This window comes from Schistocerca cancellata, chromosome 3 (assembly GCF_023864275.1).
Source record: "Schistocerca cancellata isolate TAMUIC-IGC-003103 chromosome 3, iqSchCanc2.1, whole genome shotgun sequence".
NCBI classification, from domain to species: domain Eukaryota; kingdom Metazoa; phylum Arthropoda; class Insecta; order Orthoptera; family Acrididae; genus Schistocerca; species Schistocerca cancellata.
Genome location: NC_064628.1, coordinates 935029556 through 935051091, shown reverse-complemented (window position 1 = coordinate 935051091; position 21536 = coordinate 935029556).

The following is a 21536-nucleotide window of genomic DNA, read 5'->3' as shown; positions in this document are numbered from 1 at the left end:
AGACAACAAAGAACATGTAACTAAGAAAGATGTAACGTATATGTTGCAAACATGCAAACTTTTATGAAATGTAGTTTTCTGGTTTGCTTGTTAAAAGACGAAAGATTGACAGCGGATATTTATTTCCATAACAGGATGAATACATGGGATTCATTGGTTCTATGGAGACGGCAAAGTCGCTGATGACCACTACTTGCTTTTATCCGTAGTCTTAAGTTGACCATTTCTAAAGGTTTCGCCGCTTTGAACAGTTTAATCACTCAGCCATAAGATTAAAGCTGTTCTTTTATTTCTAGTTTATAATTTCTTTATTGTTCTTCGTATGCTAGTAGAAACGATTATGTAAAGCTTCTTGTACATTTCATGATTATTAGTGTCCTTAACGTAGTTTTTCATGGTGTTTTACGGATGCTATGAATGTAATCAGATTTAATTAGCTTGTGTACCCTATTCTTAAGATAATATCTCCTTAGTGTTAGCCATCAGCAGCTCATACAACTCAGGTAGTATGGTCATACCTCACACACTAGCATACAACTTGGCAATTTTAACTTCGAATGCTACTTTCTCTACAACACTGCTCATGTGAAATTTAAAACTTTTCCGTGGAAATCTATACCTGTGTATTCTATCGTACCTATTTTTGTCTGAATATTTATTATGATATGTAATTGTCTAAACTTACCAAACGCTCTGTTCACTAACAGTGTACTGATACCTCAGCGCCATCTAATTCTGAAAATACGCAACTCACCTTTCATCGTTATCTCCAAGCAATATTTTTTAATTCATATTGTTAAACACCTGATGCATGAACATTTGTTACTCAATGTTGTATGATGATCACGTAACGTAAAGCCAATATACGCTACTGGCCATTAAAATTGCTGCACCACGAAGATGACGTGCTACAGACGCGAAATTTAACCGACAGGAAGAAGATGCTATGATATGCAAATGATTAGCTTTTCAGAGCATTCACACAAGGTTGGCGCCGGTGGCGACACCTACAACGTGTTGACATGAGGAAAGTTTCCAACCGATTTCTCATACACAAACAGCAGCTGACCGGCGTTGCCTGGTGAAACGTTGTTGTGATGCCTCGTGTAAGGAGGAGAAATGCATACCAACACGTTTCCGACTCTGATAAACGTCATATTGTAGCCTATCGCTATTGCGGTTTGTCGTATCGCGACATTGCTGCTCGCCTTGGTCGAGATCCAATGACTGTTAGCAGAATATGGAATCGGTGGGTTCAGGAGGGTAATACGGAACGCCGTGCTGGATCCCAATGGCCTCGTATCACTAGCAGTCGAGATGACAGGCATCTTATCAGCATGGCTGCAACGGATCGTGCAACCACGTCTCGATCCCTGAGTCAACAGATAGGGACGTTTGCAAGACAACAACCATCTGCACGAACAGTTGGACGACGTTTGCAGCAGCATGGACTATCAGCTCGGAGACCATGGCTTCGGTTACTCTTGACGCTGCATAACAGACAGGAGCGCCTGCGATGGTGTACTCAACCTCGAACATGGGTGCACGAATGGCAAAACGTAATTTTTTCGGATGAATCCAGGTTCTGCTTAAAGCATCATGATGGTCGCATCCGTGTTTGGCGACATCACGGTGAACGCACATTGGAAGCGTGTATTCGTCATCCGGCGTGATTGTATGGGGTGCCATTGCTTACACGTCTCGGTCACCTCTTGTTCGCACGGACGGTTGTTTGAAGAGTGGATGTTACATTTCAGATCTGTTACGACCCGTGGCTCTACCCTTCATTCGATCCCTGCGAAACCCTACATTTCAGCGGGATAATGCACGACCGCATGTTGCAGGTCCTGTACGTGCCTTTCTGGATACAGAAAATTTTCGACTGCTGCCCCGGCCGCACATTCTCTAGATCTCTCAGCAATTGAAAACTTCTGATCAATGGTGGCCGAGCAACTGGTTCGTCACAATACGCCAGTCACTACTCTTGATGAACTGTGGTATCGTGTTGAAGCTGCAAGGGCTCTGTTTGACTCAATGCCCAGACGTGTCAAGGCCGTTATTACGGCCAGAGGTGGTTGTTCAAAAATGTGTGTGAAATCTTATGGGACTTAACTGCTAAGGTCATCAGTCCCTAAGCTTACATGCTACTTAACCTAAATTATCTTAAGGACAAACACACACACCCATGCCCGAGGAAGGACTCGAACCTCCACCGGGAGCAGCCGCACAGTCCATGACTGCAGCGCTCTAGACTTCTCGGCTAATACCGCGCGGCAGAGGTGGTTGTTCCGGGTACTGATTTCTCAGGGTCTATGGACCCAAATTGCGTCAAAATGTAATCACATGTCAGTTCTAGTATAATATACTTGTCCAATGAATACCCGTTTATCATCTACATTTCTTCTGGCTGGTTTCTTTTTCGATTTTCTTAAAGCTTTTGTGAGTACATTCTAATCACTTTCATGGTAATGAGTATGACGCGATACTGTATATGTCAGATACATTCAGCTGTTTGTTATCCGTATAATATTGCGTTGTATTTTTAGGTAAGTGTTACGTTTTATTCGCTTGCCATGCTGTACTTACTATTTTGCATGTTATTACATATTTCTCATGGATATCCATTTTATTGTAGGTCTTTTAAAAATGGTGAAACGAGCAAGGTGTAATAAAGTTAACAGAAAAACTGTGGTCAAGACAAATAGTGATTTTGTAAGGACGTAAGGAGTGTATGCAACAAGAATACTCACATTCGTTAGAACATCATGCTTCTGCTCACCAAGTCTGTGCTCTTGTGCCTCCTTCGTTCTGGTATAACTCATACTCATAAATCAGAATACCCATAAAGCTATAAAATCTATCGAACTAGATACCTGAAGTATATATAATTTCTCTTCCTCGTTTTTTTCAGTTATCTGTTACAGTGTTACATGAACTTGATCCTTTCTCAATTTTTTGCAGTGTTTAGTTAATTAACCAGCTGTAGAGTGGTGATAAAATCTTCATTTTCAGGTAACTGTGAAGTTTCTGAGTTCAAGAAAAATTGTCATTCAGATCAAATTGTTTAAATATACTCTTATTTTGTTAGAAACGAACAGTTCAATCTCATTAATCAAACGTTTTGGGATTTGATCGATTCCTGCTTGAATTGTTGTGTATCTTCGTCTGTTTGTCTGTTTCACGATTCACTATAGTGAATGTTCTAAATTTTGATTCAGAACATGAAGGCGCTACAACAGGGGACTGGAGCCAAACGATCTTCAATTCTACACACGGGATATCATCACGGACAACTTGGTACATACATACAAAGTTTTGAAAGCATTCTGAAATCCAAATACACAGATTTGCCTCGTGAAACGGCACAGGGTTGTGTTTGGATATACATAGCAGTAGCCAACATACAAACAGAGCAAATTCTAGTCTTTCCTTTTGGTCGCAGTTCCGATTCATCAAGGAACCTAAACTTTTGCAATACATAAATGGTTTTCGCCGTCCACTTCGAATGATGAGCCCCTTTGCAGCACGGAAAGATAGTCCACGAGATGGTACTTTGAGAAGTGAATACGCAGCTACTTGAAAAACTATCAATATATTCATCTCATATATGTTATGGCTGCAAAGCAACTACAAGATATCTTTTTCCAAAATGTTTTTAGTAAAAACACACAAACCTCTAAAAGAGGACGTATTTTATGCCATTGTGACAGAAACTAATGATTCAAAAGAACTCATTCAGCGAGAGTTTCATGGGCAACTTTTACCTGCCCTGTTCCGTAGTAAGTAAAACGACAGATATATGCATAAAATTATCAGCATTGCATTGGTAATCGATTGTTGTTTTATTTTAGTTTCAAATACATTTGTGTGTAGAATTTATCTTTTAATAACATTACTAAGTAATTTACTGTTTCCTTGATTTTCAAATTCTTTTCACTCTCGTCTGTAAATGGGTGCCTGTGCTCGCTCACGAGTCCTCTTTCCGATATAACTGATTATTGATTCCATGCATGTACCTTGGGAAGCTTTTCAGGTGCTGGCTGACCAATCACAAGTTATCGTATTCGATTGTAAAGATCTCCAGGACAATGACGTGTGCTATGTCGTCATAGTTTTGGAAAAAAAAGTCTTTCACTGTTGCTGATACAGTATGCAGTACAGTAGCTCCTGGGTCGGAAGTCGTTGAATATCAAAATAAATTTTCACTTCCTACACAGTATGACACTTCGATGCGTAATTAATTTACATACCCGCGGATTGAGAAAGTGAAATATTAGTTTTGGTTTGATAGATGACAGCTTACCACCAGTAACTGCGTGATGGTAATGCCCATAGAAATACATATCTAATTTTCTGTAAACGAACTGAAAACTAAAATATTGTCCTTTCTACGATTATGATCTTCCCTGAAACGTGAATGACGATTCGGATTATCCGCACGGGGTCATAAACAGGTTCCGTAATTCATGCTTCCGGCCAGCTTGCCCTGGCCTCTGTGTGCCAGGCTAGTGTTCGGCGGACTGTCACAGCACCCAACTAATCCGACACGTTCTGAGTACGTATTCAGCTAGGGAGACCTAATTAAAAACCTTGTCTGCTTCAGTTAATCAATGAATTTATCGTTCAAAAGCAATACTTGCGCGTACTTTATATTTTTCTCTGGAAATTTATCTAGCATACGCATAGCACACTATCAGATACAGAAGGAATGGTGAACGAGTGAAAATGAACGGTTCCCAGAAAGGAAGGATCACTACTGAACTAGTTCCCAAGGATGAACTAGTTTGCCTATCTTTAATAACAACTATTTAGTAATTCAGAACTGTGATTAAGATTTTTCCGCGAAATGCTACAGAACTATTCAGATTTTGTACGGAGGAATGACTCTAGAACTAAAGCGTATTTATCAATAACACTGAAAAAATGTGTATTTCTCAGCTCGGTGCCAGCTTCGCAGCTGTTCAGAATTGTGATCTTTTTTTTCATAAAATTCTACAGATATATCTTAATTTTGTACAAAGAACTCTAGAACTTTGGCATATCAATCACTAAGTGAGGAAAAATATGTATATTTGTCGAAAGTCGTGTTCCATCACCACAAGTTGTGAAAATGGGTCCTACGTTATTGCAATTATCTCATAATCTGCTTTCTGCGGAGGTAAATGTCATTAAGGTTTTCTGTAAAAGTCTTGGGGAGCTACCCAGCATTGTGATTCTTATTTTTTTTCTCAAATTTAGCACTTGTTTTTATTTTATTCTGCAAGATTAAAATTTTCCCGATCACTATTTTCTTCGCGAAATTCTGAATAACTATTCAAATTTTGTACAGGTAACTCCATAATTGTAGGATGTGTATGAACAATTCTGCAAAAATGTGTATTTCTCGAAAATCAGGTGCCAACTTCACACGGCTCTGGTCGGCGCCTCCCTGGCGCGAGCGGCGGCGCTGCTGCAGGGCAGCCGACACCCTCTACCCCCACCCCGACCTAGCCACACCACCACCCCGACCTAGCCACACCACCACACCACCACGCTGCCACGCTGCTCCTAACCTCGCTCCCCTGCTCCGCCTCATTCGTCCATTCCGCTGTAATCGGCAGGCTAGCAGACCGGCTCCACTCACGCATATGCTGATGCTGGGAGGCCGGGTATGGTTGTGAGGGGGAGGGGGTGGGCTACGTACGGGGCGATGCGCTGCCGGCGCCACCTGTCGCGCGTGATTTCCCAGCCGCTGCAGTCTGGCCTGCACCTCCCGGCAGTGCCCGTTTTTTTCTTTCTTTTTTTGTTCTGCGTGATTCGACGCATTCTGCGCCTGCCAATTCGCTACGTGCTCAGTGCCACATTTTCATACTCTGTGGCTGTCCCCGCAGATCACTGTTGTGGGCATTCGTAGTTCCCTTCACAAATGAAATCCAGAGAAGGAGAGCATCAGTTTGTTCGCCTAATAGGATTCTTATACCATTTCTGGTCAGTGAACAACTGTTGTAGAACTCGTTTCCGATTCTCTGCCTTATACTAGAGGGCGCCATATAAACTGAACAGCGAAAACATAGGGTGACTTGCCACCGCGATACTTAATGGCGCCTGGTGGTGTTAAATCACATGACGCGGAGCAGAACGTACACCAGCAGAACAGAGTTGCAAGGGGAATCGTTCTGGTTCTGATACGGACCAAAAAAGGGAAAATCTATACGACTATATAACTAAATGTCATTGTTTAAGGTTGGTATCAAATTTCCTGATAGTTCTTGATGGATTTATGTGGTGTGCATACTGTAAGACCTTCAGTACACACACCATCAGATTATTTAATTTGTCTCTCTAACGAAGTAGGCGAGTGTCAGCAGTATGTCTGGTGGTCTTATCGTGGCGTGTTTATCTTCTGACGTTAGGTCAGACGATAGAAATGCCACTTGCACGTTTAGAGTAGCAGATTGACGGTGACCAATTTTAAACAGAACTTGATTAATTTTCACACATTTATTAAAATAATAACAAGCATAAAAATTACTTAACTTGGTTATGGATGCTATTTACAATTGACAATCTGAAGTTCCGTTGGTATTGGTACGTTAATCTTATTCTCACATATATCTCTGGTACTTGACAAAAGTGTCTATACATTTATCTTCATGGCTAGGTACAGGAATATGCTAATCTTATTAGGCGCAGACTGAAACTTGACTATAGACTGGTACAGACAAATGTAGAACTCGCAAAGACTGGTACAGACTAATGCAGACTGGTGCAGACAAATGCAAACTGACTAATTGGAGGTCTGTACACTCGTTATAATACCTCGCGCGCTCATGTATCAGTGCGCGAGTGTGATCCGCGAGGAGAAAAGGTTCTACGTCAGCAGCAATCTCATTGGCTGCATTACATAGTAATACGCGGATCAGCGGAAGCAGAATTTGGTCCATCTCTATGGCAGTGCCATCTCGCAGTGCGGAGATGGACGAGCGCTGAGCCTGCGCTGTTGTGCTTAGTGGGGCGCTCTCTAGTTGGAAAGTTGTGTACGCGCTGACTGCGCGGAGCTATGTACACAACAATTTACTTCATACTTTAACACTGTATTCTGACGTTTCGACGGGCGTTATATATGAGTGCAAGAATTAAATGTTGTGCTGTGCTATTAAAATGTGCTGGTTTGTCTGCTTTCTTAGAGTCAGTTTCAACTAGGATAGCTGGGCGTTAGAAGTATTTGACCAACTGTACCTCTAGCATATATCCTTTCTCCTCATATATGATTATAAACAAATATTTAATGCAGAATTGTGTGGTATTTCTTTTCTACCTCGCAATCGATTTTGACAGAGGACAGGAAGGTTATAATTATAGCTTATCGGCTTATGATTGGAATACTACTATAGAATCTGAATCACCTGTAACTTTGTAATAAAAAAAAATGGTTCAAATGGCTCTGAGCACTATGGGACTCAACTGCTACGGTCATCAGTCCCCTAGAACTTAGAACTACTTAAACCTAACTAACCTAAGGACAGCACACAACACCCAGCCATCACGAGGCAGAGAAAATCCCTGACCCCGCCGGGAATCGAACCCGGGAACCCGGGCGTGGGAAGCGAGAACGCTACCGCACGACCACGAGATGTGGGCTAACTTTGTAATCCTGTGTGTTTATACATTAAAACTAAGCAAATACTGACAGTGAAGGTACTATCACCACGGATCCAAATATGATTAGGTTGTCACGTCCCATCGATATCGAGCTAGTTACAGACAGAACACAAGCTCGTTATGTTTAAAAAGAAGAAGAAGAAGAAAAAGACTCCGCCCGAACAGGCCACGAAGACCCAACGTTACCGCCCGGCCGCCGTGTCATCCTCAGTCCACAGACGTCACTGGATGCGGATATCGAGGGGCACGTGGTCAGCACACCGCTCTCCTGGCCTTATGTCAATTTAGGAGACTGCTCTGTGTTTCAAGGATGGGGCAATAAACCGGCAGTCCTGTTTAACAGGATCTATCCAGGCATTTGCTTGGAGTAATGCAGAAAATCACGGAAAGCCGAAATCGCCATGGCTGGACGTGATTTGAACCTTCCTCATCTTGAATGCAATGCAAATCCAGTGTGGTAACTGGAGTATAATCAACGACCGCACCGTGGCGCACAGCGTATCGCAGCCTGGGATCGGACGGCGTCCCTGGTACGTCCGAAAGACGGCGGCGCCTCTGCCTCTCAACAGACCAGTCGTGGCCACAGCGGTAACCCCAGTAACGCCAACCGGCGCACAGGCGGAAAATACCAGCCTACCGGTTAAGGGCCAGACACGCCATTTCAAGCCAACGCGGGCTCACCGGCGGCCCGTGTAGTCCTGCGCGCCCGGACTAGTTTGAAGCGCACGCCAGAGCAAAGTCCGGCTGCAATCTCGCGGACTGTTTCGACTCGCCGCTTCTAACTGCGCACATACAGAGTGTTACAAAAAGGTACGGCCAAACTTTCAGGAAACATTCCTCACACACAAATAAAGAAAAGATGTTATGTGGACATGTGCCCGGAAACGCTTAATTTCCATGTTAGAGCTCATTTTAGTTTCGTCCACCTACGCTCAATGCAGCACGTTATCATGAATTCATACGGGATACTCTACCTGTGCTGCTAGAACATGTGCCTTTACAAGTATGACACAACATGTGGTTCATGCACGATGGAGCTCCTGCACATTTCAGTCGAAGTGTTCGTACGCTTCTCAACAACAGATTCGGTGACCGATAGATTCGTAGAGGCGGACCAATTCCATGGCCTCCACGCTCTCCTGACCTCAACCCTCTTGACTTTCATTTATGGGGGCATTTGAAAGCTCTTGTTTACGCAACCAAAGTACCAAATGTAGAGACTCTTCGTGCTCGTGTTGAGGACGGCTGTGATAGAATACGCCATTCTCGAGGGCTGCATCAGCGCATCAGGGATTCCATGCGTCGGAGGGTGGATGCATGTATCCTCGCTAACGGAGGACATGTTGAACATTTCCTGTAACAAAGTGTTTGAAGTCACGCTCGTATTGTGGACGGCTGTGTTAGAATACGCCATTCTCGAGGGCTGCATCAGCGTATCAGGGATTCCATGAGACGGAGGGGTGGATGCATGTATCCTCGCTAACGGAGGACATGTTGAACATTTCCTGTAACAAAGTGTTTGAAGTCACGCTGCTACGTTCTGTTGCTGTGTGTTTGCATTCCATGGTTAATGTGATTTGAAGAGAAGTAATAAAATGACCTGTAACATGAAAAGTAAGCGTTTCCGGACACATGTCCACATAACATATTTTCTTTCTTTATGTGTGAGGAATGTTTCCTGAAAGTTTGGCCGTACCATTTTGTAACACCCTGTATACCGACCTGAAGTGACAGTGTTGTATGATTCCGTCTCACAGTGTTTCTATTCAGATCTTATGTGAAATCCTATTGAGTTCGTTTCAGAGATCCAATAGTTGGAGAAATGTGTCTCGTATCTCTTATATCGATGATTCCAGACGACTTACAGGTGTATTTCAAGCGAATTGATTTCCAACCCAAACTTTCGTTTCGCAACAACTGTAAGCAAGGTTCAAAGTTAGAGAGTGGGGGAGGCAGGGATTAACAGAGAGGGGGAAGGGAGGGACTGGACACAGAGAGCGGAAAGGCGGAGATGGACAAAGAGAGGGAGGAGAAGGAGGAAATTTAGGACGAGGACGAGGAGGTGGAGAAAAGAGGGGGAGGAGGAGCTGGAAGATGAGAGTGCGTAGGAGGTGATGGAAAGGAAGAGGGGGCAGAAGGGGATTACGATGTATATGCAGTTCCCGTACACATTTAGCAATTCCGAAGCATTGCCGGTATGCTGCCATCAGCGACCCCACCCCACCCATGGCTTACCATCTCATACTTTGCAGTGTATCACGTTGCTCACACGTTGAATTATCCACGGTCGTGTCGAAGTGCTCACTAAAGTGTACACCACTGACATTTAATGCCAAGCCACCAGTTACATTCTCATTTTATGTGCATGACGACATGTTCCTCTTGCAGTAAAAATCAACTGTGTGTTTGTGTGTGTGTGTGTGTGTGTGTGTGTGTGTGTGTGTGTGTGTTTGGGCGCGCGCTCGCGATGATTAACAGGAGACGTTTCAGTGGGGAAAATAAAACTAGTCTAGAAGGTATGTCATGCGTCGGTACATAGATAACCCAACCTACATCATCTGCGTTTGGAGGGAGGATGTATGTTGGGCTGCCTGTTTTTAGATGTCTGCAAATATTTACGAAAAAAAGAAGGAACGAGGGCTATAATTTAAGGTCCCGTCGACAACGAGATCATTAGAGAAGGAGCAGGAGCTGCAATCGTGAAAGGATGGGGAAGGAACTCTGCAGTGCCCTCACTAAGGAACCATTCCAGCGTTTGGCTCAAGCGATTTAAGGAATTCCTGAATGTGGATTCATCCTCCTGAATGCGACACCAGTGTTGACTACTCCACTATCTCACCCGGGAATATTTTCCAGACCAGTTTTAACTTGACAACCCCGTATATCAGAAAAGCTGCTTCTTTAGCGTTATTTGCAGTACACGGAGTAACTGTAAAACGTCGACAAACTCAGGATGAGACAATGTTGCGGTTGTCGAAGTCTGCCTCTCGGATACTCAGCAAAGGTTGCATCTCGAAGACTAGCTCGCCATCGTTCCGGAAATGTGTGCCACGAAGTGGCTTCTTCACCCGAGTAACGAGGTAGAAGTCCATGGGAGTATACTTAGGAGAATAAGCGGCTGAGACAATTTGACAGCCCAAAGAAGCAGCACGTTTAACTGTGTCCCGTACGGGGTGACCTGGAGCTTCGTCATGCAGCTAAACATCCTCTTAGAACTCTTCATGCGACAACACTTGGACGTAACAGTTCCCCTCACCACGAGCTTTCGGTACTGTGACCATACACGATTTGGCGGATAGGATGTGCAGCAATCTGCTGTTCTTTGCTGATGATGCCGTGGTGTACGATAAGATTAAAAGTTGAGTGACTGTAGGAAGACACTAGACGACTTAGACAAAATTCTCAGTTACTGTGATGAATGGTAGCCAGCCCTAAATGTGGAAAATTGTAAGTTAATGCAGATGAGTAGAGAGATGAAACCTGTAATTTGCGGATACAGTGTTACTAGTGTCCTGCTTGACACAGTCAACTCGTTTAAATACACTCCTGGAAATGGAAAAAAGAACACATTGACACCGGTGTGTCAGACCCACCATACTTGCTCCGGACACTGCGTGAGGGCTGTACAAGCAATGATCACACGCACGGCACAGCGGACACACCAGGAACCGCGGTGTTGGCCGTCGAATGGCGCTAGCTGCGCAGCATTTGTGCACCGCCGCCGTCAGTGTCAGCCAGTTTGCCGTGGCATACGGAGCTCCATCGCAGTCTTTAACACTGGTAGCATGCCGCGACAGCGTGGACGTGAACCGTATGTGCAGTTGACGGACTTTGATCGAGGGCGTATAGTGGGCATGCGGGAGGCCGGGTGGACGTACCGCCGAATTGCTCAACACGTGGGGCGTGAGGTCTCCACAGTACATCGATGTTGTCGCCAGTGGTCGGCGGAAGGTGCACGTGCCCGTCGACCTGGGACAGGACCGCAGCGACGCACGGATGCACGCCAAGACCGTAGGACCCTACGCAGTGCCGTAGGGGACCGCACCGCCACTTCCCAGCAAATTAGGGACACTGTTGCTCCTGGGGTATCGGCAAGGACCATTCGCAACCGTCTCCATGAAGCTGGGCTACGGTCCCGCACACCGATGGCCGTCTTCCGCTCACGCCCCAACATCGTGCAGCCCGCCTCCAGTGGTGTCGCGACAGGCGTGAATGGAGGGACGAATGGAAACGTGTCGTCTTCAGCGATGAGAGTCGCTTCTGCCTTGGTGCCAATGATGGTCGTATGCGTGTTTGGCGCCGTGCAGGTGGGCGCCACAATCAGGACTGCATACGACCGAGGCACACAGGGCCAACACCCGGCATCATGGTGTGGGGAGCGATCTCCTACACTGGCCGTACACCACTGGTGATCGTCGAGGGGACACTGAATAGTGCACGGTACATCCAAACCGTCATCGAACCCATCGTTCTACCATTCCTAGACCGGCAAGGGAACTTGCTGTTCCAACAGGACAATGCACGTCCGCATGTATCCCGTGCCACCCAACGTGCTCTAGAAGGTGTAAGTCAACTACCCTGGCCAGCAAGATCTCCGGATCTGTCCCCCATTGAGCATGTTTGGGACTGGATGAAGAGTCGTCTCACGCGGTCTGCACGTCCAGCACGAACGCTGGTCCAACTGAGGCGCCAGGTGGAAATGGCATGGCAAGCCGTTCCACAGGACTACATCCAGCATCTCTACGATCGTCTCCATGGGAGAATAGCAGCCTGCATTGCTGCGAAAGGTGGATATACACTGTACTAGTGCCGACATTGTGCATGCTCTGTTGCCTGTGTCTATGTGCCTGTGGTTCTGTCAGTGTGATCATGTGATGTATCTGACCCCAGGAATGTGTCAATAAAGTTTCCCCTTCCTGGGACAATGAATTCACGGTGTTCTTATTTCAATTTCCAGGAGTGTATCTGGGCGTTGCAAAGCGGTATGAGGTGGAAGGAGCCTGTGAGATATGTGATAGGGAAGGCGAAAGGTCGACTTCTGTTCATTGGGAGAACTTTAGGAGACCGCATATAGGACGCTGGTGCGACCAAGTCTTGGCTACTGCTAGAGTGTTTGGGATCCGTACCAGGTCGGATTGAAGGAAGACATCGAAGCAGTTCAGAGCCGCACTGCTAGATTTGTTACGGGTAGGTTCTAACAACATTTAAATTTTATGGAGATGCTTCGGGAACTCAAATGAGAATCCCTGGAGGGAAGTCGACTTTCTTTTCGAGAAACGCGACTGAGAAAATTTAGAGAACGGCATTTGAAGCCGACTGTCGAACGATTCTACTGCCGCCAACATGCACTGCGCGTAAGGACCACGAAGATAAGATACGATAAATTAGGGCTCACACGGAGGCATACAGACAGTCGTTTTTCCGTCGCTCTATTTGCGAGTGGAATAGGAGGGGAAATGACAAGTACTGGTACAGGGTACCCTCCGCCACACCCGTACGGTGGCTTGTGGAGTGTGATGTAGATGTAGATCATGTGACTGTTTTCTTTCTTAGGATTAATAGCTGTTAGCACCAAAGCATGACTGTTTCAGAGACACTCAGTACTGCCTTTTACGACGGTGGACGTGTTTTGGCTTGTTTCGGTTACGGTGAATACACTCATTTACATTGTTTGCTTTGTCCTTTAGATCGAGATTATTGTCACGCATGCGACAGTATCCGCTACCTAATATATTCTAAAACACTGTGCATGACAACGGGATTCTTTCGGGGCTCATACCTGACGTTCTACTCTCTGAAGAAGTTAGGGTCAAGTGTTTTGGATAGTCCTTGACCTAGGGACCACTTACACACCCAACAGGAGAATCGTCTTAGTGTCGGTATCCTACATTAAAGAGTCAAAGAATGAATGTTACACACTTCCTCCTGCCCAAGGGAATGGAGCAAATCCGTTGATCTTTTTGCATTTGATATTATCTGCGGTGGGTCTTAATGGACTTACAGAGGCACCATTACTTCGTTGGTGGCTCCTTATAATATACCAAGAGATGTTTTTCTTGCCATTAATTCTTGTCTACACCAAGTCACGGATTCCAGGATTTTTATGCACAGCAAAGAGCTGTAATTTTTCGATACATTTCCTAAGAGTCCTACCTGTAGCAAGCCTGGATGTTTTCCTGATATCTTTATCCGTTATCAAGATACAGAGGTTCAAAGTTAACCAACTTGTGCACATAAAATACACACATAGTATACGGTGTGGGGTGAAAGTACTGTTCATAAAGTGACGTAGCACTGAGGAATATGCTTTAAAGTAGACACTTTATCATCAGGAAGGTTCTGGCAGCAGTATTTTGGAGTACTGAAGCACATGCAAAATTTTTGTGCATGTGAAACCCGGTTGAGGAGTGAAACTAGTTTTGCCGTATTTCGATTTCATATAAATAAACTATCAGAATTTTAGTGATCCATGAAGTTCCTTTCATATGAGTTACATGCTGTCCTGTGGCAGGAAAAATAAGACCTAGCAGAAAAATGCACCTATTGGGACACCAAAACAGCTAATATGCACCTGTTTAAAAGACGCTGATTCAAAAATGGGGTAGCGGCCGCGATATTCTAGCTTATAGAGACATTAAAAAGGTTTTTCAATAGTTTTGGCATGCAAACATATTCGCGGTATTTTATGTTGAGAGAGAAGGAGACTGTGGCAGCGGGAGAAAGACGAAAAGTAATAAAGAGAGAAAGACGGTAGACAGTGTTGTGGTATAGAGAAGGCGAAAGAGAGAATAAAAGTGTGAGAGAAAGAGAGGGACGCACTGGCAGTGGCGCATAGTTCAGAGTGACAGAACAGTACTAGGGAAAGAATGAGGAGACTCTGGTAGTGAAAGAGGGGTAAAAAGAAGGAAACAGTGGAAGCGGGTGATAGCCAACGATAATGGAAAGACAGTCTTTGACAAGGACAACGAGGAAACGAAAGATAGTGACAGAGAGTAGAGACTGCAGCAGTGAGAAGGAATGAATGAAACAGTAGCATTAAGAGAGAGAAAGAAGGAGACAGTGTGAGTTAAAGGAGACAATGGTTATAGGACAGGACGACTGGAACTGTGGCTGTTAGACAGGAGACAGTGATTGATAGAGACAGAAAGAGATAATAAGTTGAGCTGAATGAGTGAGTGAGAATGGGCAAGCACTTATGGTGTGAGCGACTCAAAGTGAGGGACTAGTAGGTATGATCAAGGTACACTTAGTGGACCTTGTGGGAGTGAGAGGTGAGTTGCGTGTTAAAAATGGTTCAAATGGCTCTGAGCACTATGGGACTTAACATCTATGGTCATCAGTCCCCTAGAACTTAGAACTACTTAAACCAAACTAACCTAAGTACAGCACACAACACCCAGCCATCACGAGGCAGAGAAAATCCCTGACCCCGCCGGGAATCGAACCCGGGAACCCGGGTGTGGGAAGCGAGAACGCTACTGCACGACCACGAGATGCGGGCTGCGTGTTAAAGAAAAAAGAAAAAAAAGCGGGTATGTTCACATGCCAACATTTTTGGGAAAATATTTAAAGTTTCTGAGGAAGGTAAAATGAGGCAGTGACACCATACTTCTCACTGTCCTTGAAACAGGAGCGTATTTGCCATTTTTGTGTCCCGATAGGAGCGTTTTTCCGCTGGTAATCATATGCCCAGCACTCGTCCACGCTGATTTGGCTTAAGCAGTCACCTGGATTGGCCTGACCCAGCTGCTATGTATATGCTGCTGTCTCTGTTAGCCAGTTCTTGAATGAGTGTGGGCGATCTTGGAACTAATTGCGCAGCGACATTTGTCGCGTTAAAAATGTCATGCAAGATGCTGAAAACTGACACGTGACTTATTTTCCCATTTTCCACTATCGTGGTACACTGGTACACTGGTAGTCGAGCACGAAGCCCTCCAGTTTACTAACGATTCCCGGTTCTCCACAAAGACATGATCTTCCATCTTGTTCTTCATCGCCCAGATTGTCTGACTGCTCTGGAAACTTATTAACCATCAAACCATTGTGTCATTTAAATAGAGAATCGTTGCGACAAGTTCGATAAACTCGTCATGGGTTATTGCGGCGAAATTAGAATTAAATTGCTAAACATATCCTGCTTCATTTATGAGCTCTGTAGGCGTACTCCGGTAGTGTGGCGCAGCCATTTCAGTGTGTAACAAGATTACAGACATCAAAGAAGAAAAAGAAAAACAAAAAAAAAAAAAACAAATAAGTAATTGCTTCACTTTACTTCTCAGATGATAAATGAACATTTATGGCTACCCGTCGCACAGTAAGACCAAAATAAGGTACAATTAGCACGCTGATAAGAAAATAATAAATATTTATGATGAAATTATAATAACAGCTGACGGATTTGTATGCTTAGCACATGTGAAGGAAACGATCGGACGGAAGTTTAAAGTAACAAACAGGAGTGTGAGAAGTCCTGGAATTCTGAGGTGGAAAATGAACTCCGTACTCAGTAGTAAATGTCCCTTAAATGAAAACGATGGTGTTGCAAGTAACAGTTTACGGAAGTGAAAGCAACATGTTACATACGTTAACACTTCAAATGTTGACGGTTTTCGTATGAGCAATAGAAAGGTGGGTGCGGGGCGTGATGACAATGGACACCCAAGCGAGCAAGTGGATAAAAGAATCTAATTAAGTTAATTGGTTAGTTTCCGTCTATTTTAAAGCTCACTGGCATTACTAAACTAGTCGTCAATTGCTCTGAAACCAAACAACACCAGTAATAAGAAGTAGAAGTTATACACACAGAAATCCCGACAAGACCTAGTAGGACTCATCCTATGCGGATTTTGAGAAAACTTAATTATGTATACAACTACTGTAATAATAATTTGTGACTAAATGGTCTGGTGCACGTCTTTCTATTGGACGCCACTTCAGCGACTTGTGGGTCCCTAACCTGGGGGACCAGCAGTTTAGCGTGGAATCCGAACCGCGCGTTGTTTCTAGAGGCTTCTCACATTGTTGAGAGGTGGACGCTAGACTGAAATTAACCGAGATTCGATCCTGCGACTTCTCGGTTTTCTGGCACGCCCTTTTCAGCTAGCTCACCTTGTCCGAAATGTACTCCTATATAGGAAAGCTCATATATATATGTTTTAAGTGAGTTTACGAGTATCAAAATACGTGACCTATGTGATTTTACCTTTTGATTGCATTGATTTACAAGTACAAATTGTTTACATCACCAAGTGACTGTGGAGCGTAGTATTTGATATAAATTTCAACTTTTCACCTCAACCCATTCCTGAGAAAAAGAAATCTTACCAGATGGACAGACCGATGGACAACAAATGAAAGAAGTGTTAATTATAAATTAACAACTTCCAGTTTTTTTCTCCTTTGCTTTTACTGTAAATCCGTGCTTCTTGCCAGAATGTAGATTCCACATCAACGGGGAGTGCCGTACAGCTTTTCCTGAGTGAGTGTGGAATTATCGAAATTTGACACATAAATGGCATTTCTTTAGATTGCATTGGCTTCAAAGCTTATGTTTGTCACACCGTCAAGAGACCGTAGACCTAAATATATGACATAAATTGCAATTTAAAGCCGCTACACTTATCAGAGAAAAAGGGGGTCTTAACAGTCGAACAGCCATCCAACAAAGTGATCTTCTAAGGGTTCAGCTTTTACCGATTCAATTAAGGAAACCTAAAAATTATCTCAGAATGTATCACTGTCTCTTAGCTGAACCCAAAAGGTATGACAACGAGCTTACACAATAGTGGCGAACATATTTTCAGATAAACAGCATTTGAATAGTAAAAAAGACAAGTAGCAGTTGGTTTCGTAACTGCAACTACTTTTCTGGATCGAGAAATATATGCATTGGTAACAGGCTTTAGCAAAATATAAAAGGAAAATGATGGCGTTAAAGGATAATGTATAAGTAGGAAAATATCAATAGAAATTAAATATTCTGGCAGATTGAAACGATGTACTGCATAGGTACGTGAACCTGCAATGTTGCCTCTCACGATATGGATAGTTTTCCGCAGAGAGGTGATAGGATGAACAGCAACACAAGAAAAAAAAGAGGAACTGAATGTAGACAAAGTAAATTATGTGAAGTTGAGGAAGTTAAATAAGGAAGTGAAACGATAAATGTAATAGATGAGTTTTATTAATTGTAGTGCAAAAATAAACAATGATGAACGAAGTAGAGAGGATATAAAATGTACACTGAAAGTAGCAAGAAAAGAGAAATTTGTTAACATCGAATATAAGTCTAAACTCTAGAAAGGTATTTGTCTGAAGCAAGATCTTCTACGGAAGTGAAATGTGGAAAATAAGTATTTTCGACAACAAGCTAACAGAATCTTTTGAGATGTGGTGCATCACGAGAATAGTGAAGATTACGTGGATTGATAGGTTAACTAATAAGGAACTACTGCACCAAATTTGGGCGAACTGAAATTTTTGTGTGATGTCCTTAGGTTAGTTAGGTTTAAGTAGTTCTAAGTTCTAGGGGACTGATGACCATAGATGTTAAGTCCCATAGTGCTCAGAACCATTTGAAATTTTTGGCGTAACTTGGCAAACAAACATGGGTTGACAGTACATATTCTGACACATCACTGCATCGTTAATTTGATGAAAGACGTAATTGTGGGAATAAAACATGTGAAAGGAAATCAAAGGGTGACTGCAATAAGGGGGTTAAAATGGATGTAGGTTGCAGTAGTTATGGAACGATGAAGAGGATTGCGTAGGATCAACTAACGTGGAGAAATGCTTCAAACTATTCTTCAGAGTGAAGACCACAACAAAAGAATGATTTACCGCACTTTCGTGAATCTCAACTTCTGTCATTGGATTTATACAATGTTTCAAGTACAGAGAACAAAGAATATTCAGTGTTTCTTGTTTCGGGCATATGATCTGTATATAATCAGCCATTAACATGCCAATCTGAGGAAGGGGTACTGGTTTGTTCTTAAATATCAACCAGGGAACTGTGTTCTGATTTTTGCACACCTCAGGACAGTGTTTCCTATGTGATACTGTCGTCATATACTCTCACGCACCGACGTAAATTTCGGTTAATTTTTATTTTTTTCTTATTGTGTCCAGAATACATTAGAGCTTCGTGTGACGCCAAATTTACTTAATGTTAAAGCGAAAGCTGTTCTGGAAGTATCATCCTTACCTTATTCGCTGACAGATTCATTTTACGAATAGTTGTGATGGAAATTTTCGTAATAGTTTCTCGTTACAACGGTCCTCATAAGACGAATTAGTAGATATCGATATCGCCAGCAGTGCATAAAATTATGAATCCATTTCTTATCATTAGCCAAGCAGAGCCCATAGATTGGAGTATCGTTTAATACCATGATAGGTCGCGAAGATAGCCACCTCTCTTTCACTTTCTGCTGGATTCTGTGACTTCATTAGTTTAATCTGTCACTCACCTGGCTGGCAGCATGTCCCGTAAGGATACTGTTAAAAAAATTGTGAGTCCAATTTGTTAGAAATAGCGAGGCAAATTTCTCCTGGAGTTATCTTTTCCTGTTATCATTTCGGTGCGATGACCTCCATGTCGCTTTAGATCTCATTATTCTCTAATTGCCAATTAAATATTTCATTGCAACATGAAAACACCATTGTGGCAGTTATGAAAAATAGTGAAATATCATAGTACAACAGAAGTGCTCTCTCCAGTTTATGCACTGTCTCCTCGTTTTGGCTTCTCATTAGGCGATAACAAGAGTGATGCTGAGGAAGTGATTTGAAGAAAGAAAAAGAAATTGGATCACTGACACTGCCCACTTAAACGGTTGGATTTCAGTCCGTGTACGTATCAGCTGCTCAAGTCACGATTATCGGTTACAGTAATTAAGCTTCTTTTGAAACGTACAGAATACATCTTTTCTTACAAAAATAATGTTGTGATGAAATCAGAACCTCGATCTCTCAAACCATAAATCGTGGCGAGTATTTTATTGAAGAAGTCGACTAAATTTATAATCCTGTAAATATTCATGCCTTCCAATATAATGTAAAGTACTTACATTTCTGTATCTTATAGACAGTTTTCATTCCCTCCAGTATAAGATCTGAAATAATCTGAAATGGTGTAAACGTTCTATCGTGGCAGAAGTACGAGAGTGGCATTACCTAAGCTCCATATGAAGTCACTTCCGTTGCATCGGTCATACACCTACATACAGCCCACCCGGCTAGCCGCACGGTCTAACGTGCTGCTTCCCGAGCGGGAAGGCGTGCCGGTCCCCGGCTCGAATCCGCTCGGCGGAACTGTGTCGAAGTCCGGTGTGCCGGCGAGCTTGTGGACGGTATTTAGGCGGTTTTCCATCTGCCTCGGCGAATGCGGGCTGGTTCCCCTTATTCCGCCTCAGTTACATTATGTCGGCGATTGCTGTGCAACCACTATCTTCACTTACGCGTACACCATAATTACTGTATCACGCAAACATTTGGGGCTACACTCGTCTGGTATGAGACGTTCCCAGGGCGGGGTCGACTGGGGGCCGAAAAGCACAATAACCCTGGGTTCGGTGTGGAGCGGCGGTGGGGTGGATGGACTGCTGTGTCCTGTTGTGGGGGCGTGGACCACTGCGTCTCCGTCGTTTATAGGTCCCCGATTCAATAAAGACACACAATACACACACACACACACACGTACATACTAAACAACAGATGATTCGTGTCAAAACTAATGCATTTCTGCGCCCTCTCCTATGTAACCAAAGATCAAAAAACGCCACATCACAAGTAACGCTAGAAGCACACTGGAAATATTGCTACTCATCCCTTCAGCCAATGTGAAAAATTTAGGTCAAAGTTTCCTGATGTTTCGTACAAGCGTGATTCATAAAGGCAAAGGCCAGAGACAGTACTGTACCGTGAACAGAAATCTCTCTTCTGATCCTGGTACAAACAAAATAAATAAATATGCAACAGTTGATAATTAAACACTGAAACTTTGAAAATATTACAATTCCGACGCTAGTTACAAAAATTATATTTGTTCTATAGTTATTGTGCTTGTTATCACATCCTCTGGTTGGAAGTTTCTTTTGTATAATAATTCTGGCTGCACACACTAATGGTTTCCCGCTGCAGTGTGGCCAGCAGGTAATATGTACAGGGCTATTACAAATTATTGAAGCGATTTCATAAATTCACTGTAGCTCCATTCATTGACATATGGTCACGACACATTACAGATACTTAGAAAAACTCATAAAGTTTTGTTCGGCTGAAGCCGCACTTCAGATTTCTGCCGCCAGAGCGCTCGAGAGCGCTGTGAGACAAAATGGCGACAGGAGCCGAGAAAGCGTATGTCGTGCTTGAAATGCACTCACATCAGTCAGTCATAACAGTGCAACGACACTTCAGGACGAAGTTCAACAAAGATCCACCAACTGCTAACTCCATTCGGCGATGGTTTAAAGCTTCTGGATGCCTCTGTAAGGGGAAATCAACGGGTCGGCCTGCAGTGAGCGAAGAAACGGTTGAACGCGTGCGGGTAAGTTTCACGCATAGCCCGCGGAAGTCGACGAATAAAGCAAGCAGGGAGCTCTAACGTACCACAGCCGACGGTTTGGAAAATCTTACGGAAAAGGCTAAAGCAGAAGCCTTACCGTTTACAATTGCTACAAGCCCTGACACCCGATGACAAAGTCAAACGCTTTGGATTTTCGGCGCGGTTGCAACAGCTCATGGAAGAGGATGCGTTCAGTGCGAAACTTGTTTTCAGTGATGAAGCAACATTTTTTTCTTAATGGTGAAGTGAACAGACACAATGTGCGAATCTGGGCGGTAGAGAATCCTCACGCATTCGTGCAGCAATTTCGCAATTCACCAAA